Source organism: Herpailurus yagouaroundi, unplaced genomic scaffold, assembly GCF_014898765.1.
Source record: "Herpailurus yagouaroundi ecotype Mexico unplaced genomic scaffold, PumYag 141, whole genome shotgun sequence".
Classification (NCBI taxonomy): domain Eukaryota; kingdom Metazoa; phylum Chordata; class Mammalia; order Carnivora; family Felidae; genus Herpailurus; species Herpailurus yagouaroundi.
The window spans coordinates 10466231-10488196 of record NW_024412396.1 but is presented as its reverse complement, the minus strand read 5'-3'; the positions used below and the strand labels follow the sequence as shown (position 1 = coordinate 10488196).

Below are 21966 nucleotides of genomic sequence, written 5' to 3'. Positions count from 1 at the left end.
GTGATGTGGGGATTCTCTAGATTCTACTTAGTGTTTGTTTACTCTTATAAATTGCATGTTACTAAATGTAGGTGGTAAGTACTAGCAAAACATCCAGGTACCTCATTTAGTAAAAACCAGTGGCAGATCCTAATGGGATTTTGTGTGGCCTGCAGCATATACAATTTGGGTGATTCTTTCTAAGAATAAGAATACAAAATTATGAAGGCAAATTCAAAATTTATTTAGAATGTGAAAAGAAATCACCCTAAAATGCTGGAGCTTTAGATATTCAACTTCCTTTCTCTAAGATCTCTTGAATAACATAAATGCTTACACAGAAATGCTTCCCAAATGCAACCTGCTTCCTCTCTCCACCTGGAACATTCTACAGCTCTCAGCATCTCAAGCATGGAATCCAGAGTTTAAACTTCATTAGCCTCATGGTAACCTCACCTTTGGCAAAACCCTCTCAGACTCCAAAATAAAGGGATCTCATCAGGAAAGACTAAATCAGTCTAGAAGTAGAATTACCAAGGTAGTTCAAGATACCCTGTGGATAAAGAGGCAGCACTACAACAGAGAATTCAGCAAGGTAGTTTGAGAGTCAAACATGTGCATTAATTTTGAAGGAGGACATAAACAGCATAATGGGAGGACCAAAAACAACGCCAGTAGCCATAAGGATGGGATGAGATGCAGATCAGAGGTAAGACTTCAGACCTGAGTCTGCCGAGAGAGGCTCTGTGAAAGATGTTTCATATAACTTTTATTTCCCTCTAAAGTGTTTGAGATACAGAATTTTGGTATCCAAATATAATGTAGTCACTGAGCTTTTGTTCAAAGCCATTTAAATAACATTAGAACATTGCTTTCTCATCTGTCCTATAAATATATATGTATTTGTAATTGCTATAACATCACCACTTAAGTTATTGCCTTTCTTGTATTGTTCTTTCACTTTGTTTGTTAAGATATCCAACACTTGAAAGTTATGCCACAAGGAATAATTACTAAATCTGTGTTACTTTTATTTCTTTTTTTATGGGCAACCTTAGGAAAGGAAACTATCCCCAACTAACACCGACTGGGGTGATTTTAAGCTGATATGGCTTCTCCAAATAATAGTTTCTATTTTATGTTCAAAATGAGGCCCAATAATCTGAAAGTAATTCAAAACTGAAATAAGGGCAATCCCCTCTTTTCTGAGGAGATAAAAGTGTATCTTCTGTATGGGCAGATAAAGTAATTTATCTTTTTCAGGGCATTAGTTATGAAGAGGGTGGTGCTATGAACAGGAAAAGAACATGGGCCACTTTCCTCCAGAAGCTGACCAAAGCAGTAGCAATCAGGCCTTACTCTAGGGAACACTGGGACCACAAGTGCAGACAGGCTGAGCTGTAAGTCTGAAAAGAAAGGGCCCATAGTTGCATTCCATTTTGGGCTTCTCAGATAGCTCAAGCAGTTTACCACAGTCAGCCTCGAGGGTGGCAGTTTCCCTCACCATCACTAGACAGGCCACATGTAAGCATTATAGGGTCAACATATGCTGGTCCAAAGCAAAGGGAGAGTGTCCCTGAAATCTTAGGTCTTCTAGCAAGGGGGATATGATCCTGATAAAAAAACAGCAGCAGGGGTAGACGTTGGGCCTTGTGGGAACAGGGAGGAAAATCACTGCCAAGAAAGAGAGGCAAAGCTATAAGCCTGCTGGAGGCCAAGTGGAAGGCAAGAAGAATTAAACTTCTAAGGGCAAGAAAAAGGTGTAACTAAAGAATGGACAGAGAAATCATAAAACAGGGAAATGGAACAAAATCTAGACTGAATAATTTAAAAGTGGGCTGTGTCCAGGCAGCCCATTTATATGGTGCTTGTTCCATAAGCAGTAAGGCCAATCCTTAAAAGAACTTGAACTGGGCCGGACACTACCTCTTTCCTTCTAGTCTGCGCTTGGTTACTGACTGAAGAGTTGGTTTTGAGTCTTATGCCTACTTGACTCATAAATACTAGATCTCAAGGTAGTGTCCCTGTGTCTAATTCTGGCCTTCTATCTGTTGCAACTTCTTTCCTATGGCTAAGTTCTGCCATCTGTCCCTGATTTCCTGGTTCTCCAACTCTAGTTAGGCATAGTCCTAATGTAGCAAACAGAATAGTACTTGTGCTTTGCTTGGAAGCCGACATGAAACCATGCCACTACTAGGATACAAGATGCAGCTAACCATGTCTCAGGCCCAGAGACAAATTTGTTAGGCTCTTAGGATTTTTGATTCAACTAACTTTCAGGTTTTTAATGGGTCTTCAAGTTCTAAAAATCCTAGAGTATGAATTTTTTTGTACATAACTATCCCCCCCAACTTCAGTATAAGTTCCTTAAAAAAGAGACCCTTCTTTATTCATCTCTGGACTCTGCTCTCCACATCCAATCTCCTCCATAATGCCTAGTCAGTGTTCCATCAACATTCACTGAGTGATTCTATGAGTCAAATTGTCTCTTACAATTTTATTCTGCCATGTGAGTCATCTTTTATATACAATATAAATCTAAAATAAAACACAAGGTGGTTCTCTTTAAATCTGAACTGTATTTTTGCTCTTCCCAGTGGCTTATTCATAAAATTATGATACCTTATTTGGGTTTTAAGATGAAAATTGCTACAAAAGTAAAATTATTTAAATATAAATACCACAATAAAAATCTGAATAGCAAAAGACTTCTACTTGAGTTGACGGCTCACAGACTTGTAGAAATAAATGATACAACAAAATATAATAAGCTTATTCTTGAAGATTGTTTTGATGAGAGTTCACCCAGTTGTAAAATGAGAACAAATTATTCAAGCTACAATGATATATTTTCCCTAATATTTTCATTTCTGTCAGATGATAAAGTTCTCTAATTCATTTTCAAACATGTTCCTTTCTATTGTAAGAGGTGTGGGGGGAGTATACTTGAATAAATCCCTCCAAAAGTACTACCAACCCAAGTGATAGCAGTAATGTTTTGAGAGCGAAAAGAAGACAAACTTTACTCATTTGCTTTCCCTTTATCATCACCTCCCATTTCCTCAGTTGTTCCAGCAGAACTATAGGGCAGACTGGCCATGCCAACCTGGAGACAGCATCAATTCACAGAAGACTTCTCTAAAAGTTGATATATGGGTCAACCTTTGGTAACTCTGTATCTAGCTTCTGAAATAATATCTAAAAGGTTATCCAATTCCTAGGCCAGCCCGCAGATGATCCCATGTAAACGCATGCTACAGCTGAAACAGTAAAACCTCACAACATGAAAATAATGACACAACCACCAAAGTAACAGCATTTTAGTGAATTACGGGAACATCTCTCTAAATTCTCTAGAGTACTGCTTTAGGCCAACTGCTTATATATACAGATGTTCATAATCTAGGAGCATATGTTAGTAAAGGACAGGACTGCTACCAAAAACCCTGAAATATTATAAACCTGACTGAGAATCAAGGTATCTTCATTTTTAAAAAAATTACTAAAAACATTTACAACTCTTTATATACTCAAAGGCTGAAGTTTCAGAATTTCTTTTTTTTTAAGTAGGAGTAACAAATCCTTTTATTAACCTAATTTGGGACAGTTTATAAAATATATTTAGACAGGTAATACTGTGTTTAATATGGAAAACTATAAAACTATAAATATTATTTAAAAGAATATCCCTAGAAAAAAAATACTGTACTGGGGAGAAGTCAAAGTCCGAGCTGCCACAGAAGCTACACTGAGCCTCACTGAGAGAATCCATACACATTGTCCAGGGGTTCTGATGTTCTTAAGGACATTATAGAACTTGAGAAGCACTTGCTCCAGGAGACCAGTCTACCCAGTGCACTAGCCAGGAATGGTGTAAAGACCTGCCTCAGTCATGTTTATTTAGTTCTAGTTACCTGCCATCTGAAGTCCTACTTTTGAGACTTAGGTCCATCAGGTAGAATTGAACTGTGAAGGAAGAGACAGAGAGCGGGTCTGCAGGTAACAGGTAAAGGAGAGCAGAAGGAAAAGAATTGTTAGGGAGAGCCTATTATAAGTTAGGCACTAAATACTTTTAACATATCTGAATACCTAACATTGTAAAACAGGCATTATGACCTCTATTTTACAGATAAGAATACTGAGGACTGGAGAAGTTAAGCAAATTGTCCAAGGTCAGACTGCTGGTGAGTGGTGAGGCAGTGATATAAATCCTGGTCTGTGGGACTCAAGTCATGTTCCCAGTCTCCCACAGAATGCAGCACAGCATCACTATTCTTCAAGCCCCTGAAGAGTTTTGCTAGCAAACATATGAGCTTCACTATATTACATTTTCATTGTAAAATAAAATAGACACATAAAAGAGTTTATAGACCCAGAGAAAATTATTTACTCAGATAATATAAGAAATAGAAGAATTCATTCGCTTTATTTTTTTTTCATTTTCTGGTTAATTATAATGTTTCTTCTACTTTTGAGAATTTTTTAATGGTATGTATAGTTAGTATTCCTTCCTTATATGATCCTTTAAGAGTCTTTTATATCATAGAGCAAGGGTTCTAGTAACCATGGAAATGTTAACTGCAAATTTCCTGACTTTGTGCTGTTAAAGAATGTTTTAGCTTTCAATAATCTATCATTTAATTCTGGTTTTGTTTTAAACGAATAATCATAATTCTACCATTTATACAAAAGAATTATGTGAAATAATTGTTTAAATCAAAGTAAATAACCTTTTATAAAGACTAAGAACAGAAAATGAATACTTTAAAGATTTTTTAAAATACCTACAGCTTTTGAACATAATATTTTTGAAACTGGCTCAGATTTTATTCTAAAAATTTAAAGATCTAAATCATATCAAGTAGGAAACCAACTGTGAGAAACTGTAGCTCCATATGCCATTATATTTTAAGTGTGAGCTATTATAATGCAGCTTTTGGATTTTAAATTCTAAATCAAAATTAATTACTCTCTCTCGGAGAGAGAGACAGAGAGACAGAGAGAGACAGAGACAGAGAGAGACAGAGACAGAGAGAGAGAGGGGGAGAGGAGAGACACAGCACTGGAAAGGGGGAGTTTGGCAAAAAACTAGACAATGAATCTAACAGAATACAGACAAAAATCCAGATACCTACTCATCAAATAGAAGGGTTTTAGTTTGGGAAACTGGCATATCTAAATTCCAATCACTTTTGTCACTAATTGGCTAAATAATCATGGGTCAGAGAATTAATCTCACTGGACCTCAGTTTTCTCAACTCTAAAATGAAGTGTTTGGGATACAATCATCATTTCCAACTATGGAAGTGAAAACTGATATTTTATAGGAAAAAGTGAGTAAAAGCTATTTTATTAAAAAGCACCCAAATAACAAAATAAGCTCTTTTTTCCCCCAAAAAGGGAGTATTCTACACAAAAACAAAAAAATCTAAAAGCAGCCTGGTATACTGAACAAATTTTATAGAGTGATCATATTTCCTTTGGAAAAGTTAGCTGAATTATTCAAAGAACTCATACTCATATTTAAATTTATATTGAAGTACAATCTACTCTGACTACCATCCTAAAATACTTCATCCTAGCTCAACTAGAAATTAATGTGTTATATCTATATAAAATGTCATAATTTATAAAATAAATGCAATCCTGAAAAGTTGTTGAAGGGATTGCCACTGAGATAAGAAATGGGAGGGGATTCAATCACAAACCTTTAAAGGTTGTGAGGTCTAATCTAACTTTCCAACTAATAAAAAATGTCTCTCTGTAAACACTCATGCCAAGGATATATATACTCTGCCAACAACAACAAAAAAAGCTCAAATCATGGGGTGCCTGGGTAGCTCTGTTGGTTAAGCGTCTCAGTCTTGATTTCAGCTTGCGTCACCATCTCACAGTTCATGAGTTTGAGCTCCATGTTGGGTTCTGTGCTTAAAGCATAGACTGCTTGGGATTTGTCTCTCTCTCTGCCATTCCCCCACTTGCCCTTGTGTGGGTGCTCTCTCTCCTTCTCAAAAATAAATAAACATTCAAAAATAAAAACATAAAAAACAAACTTAAAAAAGGAAAGCTCAAATCATTCTGATGCTTACCACACACTCAAATACAAATTTTGGATCAATAAAAGAATGGAAGAAAATTGTCACTTAAGAATCTTTCCTGTTGCGGTGCCTGGACGGTTCAATCAGTGAAGTGTCAGACTTGGGCTCAGGTCATGATCTCACGGTTCATGGGTTTGAGTCCTGCATCAGGCTCCGTGCTGACACCTCAGAGCCTGGAGGCTGCTTCAGATTGTGTGTCTCCCTCTCTCTGCCCCTGCCCCCCACACACTCTGTCTCTCCCTCTCAAAAATAAATAATTATTTATTTCTTAGACAGAGAAAGAGCATGAGTGGGGGAGGAGCAGAAAGAGAGGAAGACACAGAATCAGAAGCAGGCTCCAGGCTTTTGAGCTGTCAGCACAGAGCCCGATGCAGGGCTCAAACTCACAAACCGTGAGATCATGACCTGAGCCGAAGTCGGTCGCTCAACCCACTGAGCCAGCCAGGCACCCCAAAAATATTAAAAAAAAAAAAAAGAATCTTTCCTGTCCACTGATAGACAAACAGATAAAGAAGATGTGGTATGGGATGCAGTATTATGCAGCCAGGAAAAAAAATGATGTCGTGCCATTTGAGAAAACATGGATGGACCTAGAAAGTATTATGCTAAGTGAAAAAAGTCAGACTAGGGGCACCTGGGTGGCTCAGTCGGTTAAGTGGCCGACCTCAGCTCAGGTCATGATCTCACAGTCCGTGAGTTCAGCCCCGCGTCAGGCTCTGTGCTGACAGCTTGGAGCCTGGAGCCTGTTTCAGATTCTGTGTCTCCCTCTCTCTGATCCTCCCCTGTTCATGCTCTGTCTCTCCCTGTCTCAAAAATAAATAAAACGTTTAAAAAAAAAAATTAAAAAAAAAAAAGAAAAAAGTCAGACTAAGCATTACTAATACCAAATGGTTTCACTCAGATGTGGAATCCAATAAATAAATAAATAAATAAATAAATAAATAAATAAATAAATAATAAATGAATAATCAAACAAAAAACAGAAACAGACCTATAAACACAAAGAATAAATGGTTGCCAGAGGGGAGGAAGATGGACTGTTGTGCAAAAGAGGTGGAGCGGAGTGGGAGGTACAGGTTTCCAATTACTTATTTCACTGAAATAAGTCATGAAAATAAAAGGCACAGCACAAAGAATATAGTCAATGATACATAATAGTGATGCATTGGGGGCAGATGGTAGCTACATTTGTGGTGAACACAGAATAACATATAAACTTGTTGAATCACTATGTTGTACACCTGAAAGTAATGTAACATTGCATGTCAACTATACTAAAATTTTTTTAAAAGAATCTTTCCTATTTTTTTCTTTTGCTACAGGTGAGATTGGTTTACTTTGGACTTACTGTATTGCTCATACTACATAACTTCAGATATGCTTTCTTTTCTGGTATGTCTTTAGTTGCTATGGGAATTGATATTTATAAGACCTCCCCCTTTTAAAAATATGAATGATTTTTTACATTGGCATGTAAAAATGGTATAAACATTTTTTATGTTTTACATTTTACAATGTACAATTTTTTTTATTGGTATTTTACAATGGTATAAACAGAGAATTTTAGAGCATGAAGGGACCTCAGAGATTATCTTGACCAATGTTCTTATTTTACAGATAAAGAAACTGAATGAAACTCAGAAATCAAATGACTTGCCCAAAACTTAATCTGCAAAACAGGGATAATAAAAACCTTTGTCTGCTTTACAGAGATTTTTATCCAAAGAGGAAATGAAATCATGGATTCAAAAAAAAAAAAAAAGCCATTAGATAATTAAGCAATTGTATTAACACTGAAAAAAAATCACTTTAAGCAGAAGCTTGTCATATCATGTAAGTCAAAATTTAAATTTCTCTCAATGAGCATACAATGTTTATTCTTCTAACCAAATGCTAAGAAAATATTTGCCCATTTGTGAGGTCACCACATTCCAAAATGATCGAAACAAGTAACTTAAAAATATCTTCTCCATATGCCTAGAGGACATAAGCAGATTTAAATGGCTTTTTGCAAATTAAAGGAAAATTTCTCACGAGTAAAACTAAGCATGAAAATATTCAGTCAAAATACAATTTAAAAATACATAAATCACTAAAAATAAGGGCCAAGGAGTGAAGAAGCCCTATCTGTTGTTTGAATATATTAATTAAATTTCTACATTTTAGTGACCTGTACCTTGTTCCGCTTAAGTAGACCTGATATCTACAAAGCTAAAAAGAAAACAATATAAGTGACTTCCTAAGGGGAACTAAATAATGCAGCAGGTTTTAGTTATAACTACTTTTAACACAAAGGATATTGAAAAAGATTAAGGAATACATCTATGAGAATACAAATGGATATGATACAGATAATAGATGGGAAGCAGGATTGAGGATGGGGGGAAAATAAACACATAAAACCATCTAATTCCCACCTCATCAACTTCAGCAATTTCCAACTTCCTAAACTACATAATTACTTCAGAAGTACCCAAAAGACATCTAAGAAACCTGAGATCACTAAATTGTAATGAAATAGGAAAATGGACTGAATTTTATGCATCTCATTAAAAGACCATTAAATGAGCAGCTGTTCCTTCATTCTCACTTAAGCACACTGGTCATTATATCTAGGCTTGTTCACAATAATCTTATACCCTTATGAGCAAGTGAACGTGGCAATGTATCTAGAAGTTGTTCTTGTCTGAATATATAGGTATCTGGTGTGCTCATATTTATCTTAATATTATAGATTATACATTAATATACATTCTTAAAGTCAGAATACACCTAAGTAGGTACAGAGAATAATCAGTACAAAGTTTAACCCTGAGAAATTAAGAGCAACATTTACATGTGCCAACCACTGTTCTAGACACTGAGAATACAGCAGTGAGCAAGATATCTCAAGTTCCTGCCCTCATGAAACTGAGTACATCACCTATGATCTGGATGAAAGTTACCTTTCTAGACCTCACTTTGCTATCTATACAATGAGAAAACTAATATTACTTAGGCAAGTATCATCATAACCTTCTCAAACAAAAATTATGCCAAAAATTTATAAATCAATAGGACTTGTAATCTAATTTTCCCTGATATATCCCTGCCACCAGTGGCACAAACAGGACAAAATATAGGCCAGAGTAGAAAGTATAAACCATGTCATGAAAGAGAAGAAAAATAATTGGCTCATGGTAAGACTCAACACAAACTTGTATTCTGTATAGAAACCAGCTACTTAGTAAGCTATGGTTTCTCAAATAAAATAATAATGATATACACAGACCATGTGGAACATATTTTTGCAGCCTTAGTTTCAGTACCAATGTCCAGATAAGTTATTTTTATTCCATATTTCATGGCTATCAGTTTAAAAAAATTTTTTTTGCATTTTTTAATCTTTATTTATTTTTGAGACAGAGAGAGAAAGAGCATGAGTGGAAGAGGGGCAGAGAGAAATGGAGACACAGAATCCTTAGCAGGCTCTAGGCTCTCAGCTGTCAGCACAGAGCCTGACACGGGGCTCGAATCCATGAACCATGAGATCATGACTTGAGCTGAAGTTGGACGTGGAACTGACTGAGTCACCCAAGTGCCCCTAAAAATTTTTGTATCGATCAGATTAATGTTAATCAGATTATGATTTTTAAGGCACATTTTAATTTGATAATCCTCCTCTCTTCCAGTTGAAGAAATAATTTTGATATGATGAATGTGTACTTTTGCAGAATTACATCAAAACAGGCATAGTCTGATGTTTGATTCTTGCATTTAAAATAGCAAATTAGTTATATATGAACAAACAAAACTAAAGGCTAAAGTTCTGACCAAGCTACTTTGCATAGCAAGCAAGACCATCCGGATGTAAGGAATTAACTCTGTGAATCAAGTACACTCTCAGTAATTCTGAAATTCTCTCAGCATAAAATAAAATTAAAGAAATATATACACAATCCCAACATAAGATCTTTGGTCTAAGTCAATCAATCAATCAATCAATCAATCACTATCTCCCCCCTTTTTCTCAGTTCCCCAATCAACACATGAAAAAACAGACAGGGATTGGGGGATCACAAAAAAAAATTTACAATAGAAAAACTAAGGCTAAAACTTGGACACAAACAAAACAAAACTGAAAGAAATCATTTCTTAGCAATAAGGTCATACTAATATTTTACTATTAAATAGTGAATCTCTCTTTTAAGGGCAGAGGACAAGTCTTAACTTTTGTACCTTAAGGCCAACCACAGTGCCAGGTATATATGGACTGAATAAGTGTCTTATTTTGTTGGAAAACACAGAGATAATCAAAAGAGACCCTTCACATCCTTCCACCACCAGAATTACTAACCTCTGGCACCACAGCCCATATTCCGTCCATACAATATACTGCCTTTCAATGACAGTAACCTCCATCCTCACTGTCCCATTCCTCTTCCATCAACCTTCAAAAGAAGTAGAGACATAGATGTTTCTTACACAGACTCTTCTTGATGAAAGCTCAGAGTATAAATTTCACAGTTTAGTGAAGGAGAGCTACACAACTGATTCATGAAGAAAACTCAAGAATAACCGGTTAAACATTACTCAGCTAGCTAGGCTCTTTCAATCAGCCATCATCTTAGGCTTGTGACAGATATTTGGACAAGCATTATATATAAACTAAGCTCAGCAGCATTTATCTATAAATCAAAAAAACCATACGCTCTAAAATCAGATGCTCAAATGCAAAAATGTTTTGTGATAAAAATAAAATCCCAACTTACATTCTTGCCTTGGTGGAGGGCTATCCACACTTAGCAGTGTGAACCACAGAGGTTCCTATACACAGGATCAACATGTCTGTAAAAAGTGGGTCTGGTTGCATTTAAATTACCAAATAATTGTGGCATCAAAGTTCTGCCCACAAAACTTCCATCAATACCCCAAATTTGTCCTCTTCTTTTCAAAACAACTGAAATCATTAAATTCTGTCATCTGACATATCACTCACATAAATATGAAGTGCCCAAAATCAATACTGACAGTTCTGGATGGTGTGCAGGCCCTGGGTTCCACATGAGGAAGTGCTATAGACATGACTGCCACAGGAGAAGACTTGTTTACTTCTGGCCATCAAACTGAAAGACCAATTACTCATGAAGCTAGAAGTAAAGTGTCTAGCTCTTTCAAGAACTAGTTATTCTAAGTTATTTATACCCAATTTCGTAGGTCTTGTCACATTTTTTTAAAACATTTATTCATTTTTTGAGAGAGAGAGAGACAGAGCACAAGTGCGGGAGGGGCAGAAAGAGAGGGAAACAGAATCAGAAGCAGACTCCAGGTTCTGAGCTGTCACCACAGAGCCCAACGTGGGGCTTGAACCCATGAGCTGTGAGATCATGACCTGAGCTGAAGTCAGATGCTCCACTGACTGAACCACCCAGGCACCCCAGTCCTGCAACATCTTAAAGAATAGGAACCCCAGAATTGGACCCATAAATGTATGGCCAACTAATCTTTGACAAAGCAGGAAACAGTATCCAATGGAAAAAAGACAGTCTCTTTAACAAATGGTGCTGGGAAAACTGGACGGCAACATGCAGAACAATGAAACTAGACCACTTTCTTACACCATTCACAAAAATAAACTCAAAATGGATGAAGGACCTAAATGTGAGACAGGAAACCATCAAAACCCTAGAGGAGAAAGCAGGAAACAACCTCTCTGACCTCAGCTGCAGCAATTTCTTACTCGACACATCTCCAAAGGCAAGGGAATTAGAAGCAAAAATGAACTATTGGCTCATCATCAATGATTCTTGCATTTAAAATAGCAAATTAGGGGCGCCTGGGTGGCGCAGTCGGTTAAGCGTCCGACTCAGCCAGGTCACGATCTCGCAGTCCGTGAGTTCGAGCCCCGCGTCGGGCTCTCGGCTGATGGCTCAGAGCCTGGAGCCTGTTTCCGATTCTGTGTCTCCCTCTCTCTCTGCCCCTCCCCCGTTCATGCTCTGTCTCTCTCTGTCCTAAAAATAAATAAACGTTGAAAAAAAAAATTAAAAAAAAATAGCAAATTAGTTATATATTTATATATATATATCCTCATTTATATATATATATCCTCATTTGTATATATATATATATATATATCCTCATTTATATATATATGGATATATATATATATATGGATATATATATATCTTCATATATATCCTCATTTATATATATATTATATATATATCCTCATTTATATATATATATATATATCCTCATATATATTATATATATATATATCCTCATCAAGATAAAAAGCTTCTGCACTGCAAAGGAAACAATCAACAAAACTAAGTCAGCCGACGGAATGGGAAAAGATATTTGCAAATGACATATCGGATAAAGGGCTAGTATCCAAAATCTATGAAGAACTCACCAAACTCCACACCCGAAAAACAAAGAATCCAGTGAAGAAATGGGCAGAAGACATGAATAGACACTTTTCTAAAGAAGACATCCAGATGGCCAACAGAAACATGAAAAGATACTCAATGTCACTCATCTTCAGGTAAGTACAAGTCAAAACCACACTGAGATACCACCTCACACCAGTCAGAGTGGCTAAAATGAACAAATCAGGAGACTATAGATGCTGGCAAGGATGTGGAGAAATGGGAACCTTCTTACACTGTTGGTGGGAATGCAAACTGGTGCAGCCGCTCTGGAAAACAGTGTGGAGGTTCCTCAAAAAATTAAAAATAGATCTACCCTATGACCCAGCAATAGCACTGCTAGGAATTTATCCAAAGATACAGGAGTGCTGATTCATAGAGGCACATGTATCCCAATGTTTATAGCAGCACTTTCAACAATAGCCAAATTACAGAAAGAGCCTAAATGTCCACCAACTGATGAATGGATAAAGAAGATGTGGCTTATATATACAATGGAATACTTTTTGGCAATGAGAAAGAATGAAATCTGGCCATTTGTAGCAATGTGGGTGGAACTGGAAGGTATTATGCTAAGTGAAATAAGTCAGGCAGAGAAAGACAGATATCTTATGTTTTCACTCATACATGGATCTTGAGAAACTTAACAGATGACCATGGAAGAAGGGATCAGGGGAAAAAAAAGTTACAGAGAGGGAAGGAGGCAAACCATAAGAGACTCTTAAATACAGAGAACAAACTGAGGGTTGATGGAGGGGTTGGGGAGAGTGGAAAATGAGTAGGGCACTGAGGAGGGCACTTGTGAGGATGAGCACTGGGTGTTGTATATAAGCGATGAACCACAGGAATCTACCCCAAAAACTAAGAGCATACTTTACACACTGTATGTTAGCCATTTTGACAGTAAATTGTATTTTTCAAAAAGAAAAATAAAATCAAATTTAAAAAAATAAGTAAAAAAATTAAAATTAAATTAAGTTTTAAAAAATGTCTCAAACAGCAATATCCTTTAATAAGTGAATGGTTAAATAAATTATCAACCAACAAATTGGAGTCGTTGGGCACACAAAGATAGAATTGGAGTCCAGCATCCTCTCCTCACTCAGGCTGGGCCCTGCCCCACTCCATTCCTACTGATTGAGATGGGCTCAGCCAGGAGCATCCCAGCCACTCCAGTGCAGCCTACACTGCACAAGCATCTGGTTAGAATGGCAGATCCTCAATCACTCAGTGCAGGCATCCTGTGCACTCCCATCCAGGTGCAAACCTCAGAGTTCAACCTACCCACAGAGGAGCAGCTGGAAGGTCCTATTCAGGCCCAGGACTCCGATCCCCACTCTCCTACCCATGGCATTGCATGGATACCTGTGAAGACGAGCAGTGGAGACCCCATAAGCCCAATGGTAAAACAGTGGAGTGAAATATGTGAGATGAAAGCCCACAAATCAAATCTTCCCCCAGAGCCTGTTATGACCCCAGAGGCACTTTCATCTGAGTTGGATGTGCCTCTGAGACAACTCACCCACTTATCTCAGATGACACTTTGAAGCCAGACTGAGCTCCCTTTCAAGCAGGTGTTTTCCAAGGAGGAAACAGGACAGTTCACAGAAAACTCTAGGGCCTGCCAGGAGTCAAACATACTCTTGAGGGGTATCTGAGGCTCTCCAGTCTTCAGGTTCTAAGCACAACAGATAGAAACCAAATGCTAAGATACTAGAGAGATCTCACCTCACCATCCTGCAAGATGACAACTCCCTCAGGATCCTGATACAAGACAGTAAGCAGCCTTCTCCCCTACGTGAAAATGTTACAGAACCAAAGGAAGGGGGCATTGTGGGAATTGGACAACTTCTAAAAACTGGAGACTGAGCAGGTGAGCAAGGCCAGGACCATGACAAGGAAAATAAGCATCTTCCCTTGGTAGGGAACTAGGTCCTGTGAGACTCTATCACTGGGTTCATCAGGGGCCTAGTGACATTCTGTGTTTCTCACCCTTTCTTTCCCTGGGAGACTGAGGAAAGGCTCAGTTTCTCTGACTCTTCCTAAACTAAGACAAATATGTAGGCATGTGTGTAACAAAAATTCATTTTAAAGGCAATTCTAAAAGAGAAGTTCCAAAAGTAAAGCTACCAAAAGCAACATCCCTGGAATATTTTATGCTTTGTTCATCTCTATATAATTCCTTACAATCTCAAAGCTAGTGTTTTCCACATGACAAGCCACAATAAACCTGTATTGAATAGAGAAATAAATGAAGAAATGAGAAAAAGAACAAACAGGCAAATCCACTTAGAACAAAATATATTTTGGCAAAGAGCCAAATCTGAAGAAGGTCCCAGATTTGTACCATCTAATAGGAGATGGTGAAGAAGAGAAACAGATGATGGCATGTTTCTGGTGGAAAGGCCATGATCTGAGACTCCCATATACCACACATGGAGGATGATGAGAGGAACGATCTCAGCCATGGCCCAAATGAGCCCAATTCTGCAGTCAATATCGTGCTGTGGACGGAAAGCTTCCTAAGGACACAAGAAGGGAATCCACCAGTCTGCACCATATATGTAACTCTAACAAATATTAGGGTAAAAATTATTTTGTCAGTGAAACATATCACTTTATTCAATAACTATTATTAACAACTTTCTTAGCAGTTATTCTGAATGACGATACTTACTTGGAAATATATAGATATAGATATGTAGATATAGATAGGTATATTGTTTATATATGTATGTATATATATTATATATTTGTTTTTAACAAATAGATTGTTTTCTATTCTAATAAAGAGAATATCTCATAATTTTACAGTCTCATTTCCTCTACTGCATTTATCTATAAAAGTATTTCCAAGTTTCCTTCTTGATGGAAGATATAGTTATAAGTATTTCATTATTATTCACAAGATGAGAAATGTCTGCCAAATTTCCAAATCACATATAAACACATAGCACAAAATTTAACCTCTACTTATGTAGATATGAAAAACAGCTCTTAGACAAAATGTGACATTAATTATCCAAAATACAAATATTTTTAAATATATGCTAAGGAAAAATTTGACATTTTGTGAAATTTTTAAAATCTTTCTGAAGGTTTGCTACAAAGCTAATTCTGTTGCATATGAGCCTTTGAAAACATTAATAATGAAAATGCCAACTGAATTTTAAATACTTTCACTAAGCAATAAATGTATGTAATGTTGATATTCTAAAAGTAAAAGATTAATAATGTTCTTAGTGTTCAACAGCTTCATAAACATTTAATTGGTTCACTCAAAAAACATTTATGGAATGCCAATCATATTTGCCTTAGCAAAAATATTTGTCAGAAAAGTGCTGGAAATTTAAAAGTGAACAAGATAGTCAAGATCTTCCCACCACCTACATGTACTTTATACTCTAGTGGGTAGAATCAATAAACAAATAAATATAAAAGAAAATACGAATTCAGGATAAGTGTTCTGAGGAAAATAAAACTAGATGAGATGATTGTTACAGCTAGATGTTCTGGAGTGACATTAAAATGAGACCTGATCTCAGGGTCATGAGATCGAGCCCTACATTGGGCTCCATGCTGGGTGTGGAGCCTGCTTAGGAATTCACTCTCTCCCTCTCCCTCACCTTCTCCCCTCTGCTTGCTCTCGCCCTCAAATAAACAAAGAAAACTAGAACTGAAAAATAATAAAAATGAAATGAGACCTGAATGCCAACAGAGGACAGACACTGTAGATCTAGGAGAAGAAGGTTCCTGATAGAACAACAAGTTCAAAGACCCCAAGGCAGGAATGAATTTGGGGTAACTGAGGAAAAGGAAAAAAACAAGTGTAATGTGAGAAAGGGTGAACACGCTTGATATGGGTTAAGTACAGTCAGATTGAGTAGACTCTACTAAGATAAAAAGTTTGGATTATAGTCTAAGTGCAAAGGCTTTTTGTTTGGATTTACATTTAATTATAGGAAGTTTCAATGTGTATGAATGATGAGAACAGAGCAAAATGGATCCACATATATTTATCCACCAGTATCAATAATTATCATTTCATGACCAGTCTTGCTTAATTTGTATCTTTACTCATTCCACATCCACCCCTCAGAAATCTGTCATTTCATTTATACACATATTAATATATGTCACTAAAAGATAAGGACTCTTCTAACAAATATAACTTTTATCAATATTACTATAATTACATCATTATTTTCTTTTTTAACTGATTTTTATTATTTTTTTTAATGTTTTATTTGTTTTTGAGAGAGAGAGAGAGACAGAGCATGAGCAGAGAAGGGGCAGAGAGAGCAGGAGACACAGAATCTGAATTAGGCTCCAGGCTCTGAGCTGTCAACACATAGCTGGACACAGGGATCCAACTCATGAACTGCAAGATCATGACCTGAGCTGAAGTCAAATGCTTAACTGACTGAGCCACCCAGGTGCCCCTACATCATTATTTTCAATAATAACTTATTAAAATTACTAACTATCTAGGCAGTGTCCAAATTTCCCTGTGTATCAATTTTTTCTAAAGTTCACTGGTTCAAATCAAATCCAAATAAGTTCCAGATATTGCTTTAACAAGTTTCTTGGTCTTTTAATCTATAGATGACGATTCTTTCACTTTTTTTTTCCTTACAATTTACTTGATGGAAAAAAAAAAAACAGGGTTACTTATTCTACAGGGTTTTCTACACTCTGGATTTCTGATGGCATCCTCATAGTGTCACTTAACATGTTCCTCTGTCTCCTGTATTTTCTATTAACTGGTAGTTAGATCTGAATGTTTAACCAGATTCAGTTTCAATTTTCTAGCAAAACTACTCTATAGTTTACGTTATTTACTCCAATCAGGAGGCATATAATATGTTCTCTCTACATGCATATATTAACGGTAATAATTATTGCCTCAGATCTATTATATTACTTAATTAGGGCTTATAAAATATTGACACTACAATTGTATCATTCCTTCTTTATTTGTCAACTGAAATTCCTTAGTAAAGGAAAACTTCCTTCATCAATTACGTGCTTAATGGTGTAAGAAAAATAGGACAAGTACTTGATTCTCTTTATTTTCAAGTTTTTTAAATAATAAACTGGCTGCTTAGCATTCTGGTTATTTGTAAGCAAAGCTGTTAAAGATCATTTTGAGTACTATCAGGAGAGTAGAGTGGTATGTAAGAAAGCAAGAGTGAAAGTAGAAACACAACTTAAGAGTATTCCAAATAAATGATGACAGGTTATACTAGGATGATAGAGAAGATGAAGAGAAATAGACAAATTAAAGATATATTTGGAATATACACTCTAGAGGACTTGCTGATAGGTTATATATACCTGGTAAAGGAAAGAAAAAAAATCAAGAATAAGTCCCAGAGTTTTGGCCTAAGCACCTTGGTTTATGAGAAACACTAAATAAAGAGTAGATTTAGGGGGAAAAGATCATCAGGTAATGACAGAGAAAATTAAATAAATATTAACAAAATCCTTATTACTGTTTTTTTTTTTCTTTCTCCTGACTGAAGATAATTAAAAATTTCAGGAAACAGAAATAAAATACTCGTTACGGTATTTTTCAATAATAGTGCTTTTTTTCCTAGAATAAAAATAACACCAGATAAGATAAATTTCTACTTCTTAGACAATTCATTTTCTCACCTTTCCTCCCATATATATTAACAAAGGATATGCTGGGTTAAAATTTTTAAGAAATATTGGGGCACCTGGGTGGCTCAGTTGGTTGAGCATTCGACTTCGGCTTAGGTCATGGTCTCAAAGTTAGTGAGTTCGAGCCCTGCGTCGAGCTCTGTGCTAACAGCTTGGAGCCTGGAGCCTGCTTTGGATTCTGCGTCTCTCTCTCTCTCTCTCTCTCTCTCTCTCTCTCTCTCTCTGCACCTCCCCTGCTCGTGCTCTGTTTCTCTATCAAAAATAAATAAACATTAAAACAATTTTAAGAGATATTAATAAATATTATTTTAACCCAGACTGACTAGCAATCTCTCATATCAGGTAACAGACCACCAGAAATACAAGGGATACACAAACAGCCAGGATATAGAAATATAGAGAAACAGACCTCAAAAACATTAACCAATTAATTAGTATTAACCAATTAATCTTGGGGGAAGATGGGAACTCCAATTCATCTTTTAAAAGCTAATTTTCCATTCTCCCATTTCTAAGTGAGCATCAATAATTCAAATTGTCTGGTTGGGTCCTTTGGGAAAATATGGAAGGCTTAAGACAGAAGGAAGAGCCTAACCACAACATAATATTAATGGTAAAAATGGTTAATATTACTTTCTGAATGACAGGATTTCTAAAGATATATTACCTAAATTTTCATGCACAAAATGAATATCTGACTTGCCACAAATCATTTCTGCATATAAAAACTTTACAGGTACCTATTTTGATAGTATATACTTACAGAATGTCTGATTAACTGGTAAGATAAATATGACAAATTAATTGCTCCCACATAATGAATCATTCATGTATGTACTATACTTATGGGTAACAGCTAACAAATGCTACTGATCTTTATTAGGTCTCATAACTATACTTATGTACAAATATAGCTACTTTAATAGTAATTGAGTTCCAGGATAGAATATACTTCTTTTAATATCAAATGATAGCTCTGGGTTACATTTCCCTACATCAACACTGCCCTTGTTAACTGGACTCTACTCAACTATTCAGAGTAAAAGAAACAGTTTTGTCAGGTAAAAAACAAACTACAAAGTAAGAAAATGAGATAAACACAAATATAATTCTAAAAATTACAAACACCTATCAAATATTTCAAAAATTAAATAGAGAGCTATCCTAAACCTACAGGAAACTGTTGAAAAGCAGTCTGAGTTCATTTGCAAATACTCTTATGTCTGAAGAATTAAAAAAAAAAAAAAGATTCCATAAGATCCTTAACATAATATATACATTAAAATATATAAAATTCTATTATCCTGTGTAGTTATAAAATATTTTGAATTCTGATAGAATTTTATTTAAATACTACATTTTATCTTACTTTTTAAATGCTTTTCTTGACATTTATTTTAAAAGAAAGACAATTAACTGTTTTGTGCTTCTGTGTATTTTTACTGAGAATCATCATTAATGTTTTAATGCAAATCAGCTCCACCAAACATCTTCATAGATGACAAATTGTATTCTGAATATCAATTATTCAAAAATGCATAGTCAGAAGATTTCCAAACTGCTTGTTTAAACACAGAATGTACAAATATCAAATAAGATATTTATTAACATTCTCTGTAATACAAAATAGGCCCTTTATATTCATGTATATGACATAAGGCAGGCTGACTCTTACTTAGCCTTAAATTCTTCTGCTAATCTACATTTTCTATCTAAAAGAGCACATTTTTTCCCTCATTTCCACTTTATTCTCACTGCCTTCCCCTACCCCTCAGTAAAATTTTCTTCCTTCTCATTCTCCCTATCTAGATGCTACGCAATCCCCAAAATAAAGGACAGTAGTTTGTCTCTCCATCAATCTTCTAATATATTATCCTTAACCTGAATAAGGTGAGAAACAAGGTAATGGCCGAGCCTGACAATAGTAAAGCACATATTTTCATTCCCTTAACCTTTCTCATTGCTCTTTCTTTGACCTCCTCCCAAAAAATACTCTTAAACTCAACTGTAAAATTTAGTGTAATATAGTTTCTAAGGAGTTGGTTAAAACATCACCCTCAATACTTCAAATGAGTGGGGCGCCTGGGTGGCGCAGTCGGTTGGGCGTCCGACTTCAGCCAGGTCACGATCTCGCGGTCCGTGAGTTCGAGTCCCGCGTCAGACTCTGGGCTGATGGCTCGGAGCCTGGAGCCTGTTTCCGATTCTGTGTCTCCCTCTCTCTCTGCCCCTCCCCCGTTCATGCTCTGTCTCTCTCTGTCCCAAAAATAAATAAACGTTGAAAAAAAAAAATTAAAAAAAAAAATACTTCAAATGAGTTAGAGATATGGAGACCCAGAATTTCAAGGATTATCTGCTTCTGGGGAAAATTGTTCTCACTGTTTTCGGTTGATTAGTAACATGACAACAATGTATTACCAAGAGGTATATACTTTCCAAGCAAATCAGACATTTCCATCAACAAATTAGTATATTCACTCATCAGAAGTCCTTCAGAATCTTAAATTGCATAGTAAATTCAAAATTGAAACAAGAGAGCTGACTGATAGAGGATATCACCATAACCTATATTTAGAGTTACATGCTTATAAGAGCCACATAAAACATCTAACATTAATTAAAAATTAATACCTTTTCCCCCCACTTTATTCAGTGTATTTTCACAATAGCTTACAATTTCCAAACACAGACCTTGAATTATGTCAATTATACTTTAAAGTAACACACTCTGGGGTGGAACCTGGACCCTGTTTCAGATTCTGTGTCTCCCTCTCTCTCTGCCCTTCCCCCATCATGCTCTGTCTCTTTCTCAAAAATAAACATAAAAAATTTTTTTAAATAATAAAGTAACAAATTCTCTGGGGCACCTGGGTGGCTCCGTCAGTTGACTGGCCAGCTTTGGATCAGGTCACAATCTCGTGGTTGGTGAATTCAAGCCCCACATCAGGCTTGCTTCTGTCAGCCTGTCAGCACAGAGCCCACTTCAGATCCTCTGTCCCCCTTTTTCTACCCCTCCCCAACTTGTACTCTTCCAAAAATAAAAAAATAAAGTCACAAATTCTATATGACCCTTATAAAGACATTACCATATCAGTAAAATATGTGCAAATTAGATTTTAAGATAAGAAGGCATTCTATTCTGTATGCAGAAATTCTCAAGAATGTAGTCTTATTAAACTTAAGCTAATGGTGGGTGCCTGGGTGGCTCAGTCGATTAAGGTCCAACTCTTGATTTTGGCTCAGATCATGATCTCACAGTTCATGAATAGAGCCCTACATCAAGCTCCATACTGACAGTGCAGAGCCTGCTTGGGATTCTCTCTCTTCCTCTCTCTGTCCCTCCCCCACTTGCACACACACACACACACACACACACACACACACACACACACACTTTCTCTCTAAATAAATAAACTTTTAAAAAGTTGAGATAATGACTTTTCTTACTTTTCTTTCTCATACCTTTTCCCCCTTTTAAATGTCAAAGCAATGAAAGAAGGTTATCAAACACTGGAAGGTACTGGAGAAATCATGAAAATACGAAATTATGAAAATAAAAATTGAGCTTTGAATAAGATTAGGAACAAGGAATTGAGAACTGGTGCAGATATGTAGGCAAGTGTTGAAGGGGTAGGGGAAACTAGGAATTTTCGGGCATTCTCACTCTTGATACTCTGGACACCCTAAGGAATAGTATCACAGAGGCACTTGAGGAGTCTGGGTTCTTGCATTTGTTAACTACTGTGACACACCAAACAAGAGTTTCTACGTTCAGGAAATCTTATCCTTATTTCTATATGGACTCACAAAAAAAT

At 36.2% G+C, this 21966-nt stretch overlaps 1 protein-coding gene and 1 pseudogene across 1 annotated transcript in view; one reads left to right on the top strand and one right to left on the bottom strand.

The window, feature by feature from the left end:
* NUBPL (NUBP iron-sulfur cluster assembly factor, mitochondrial) overlaps positions 1-21966 on the bottom strand; it is a 235261-nt gene that overhangs the window by 62020 nt on the left and 151275 nt on the right. The gene's annotated exons all lie outside the window — the stretch shown is intronic.
* Positions 13627-14419, top strand: LOC121031627 (cell division cycle-associated protein 3-like; annotated as a pseudogene).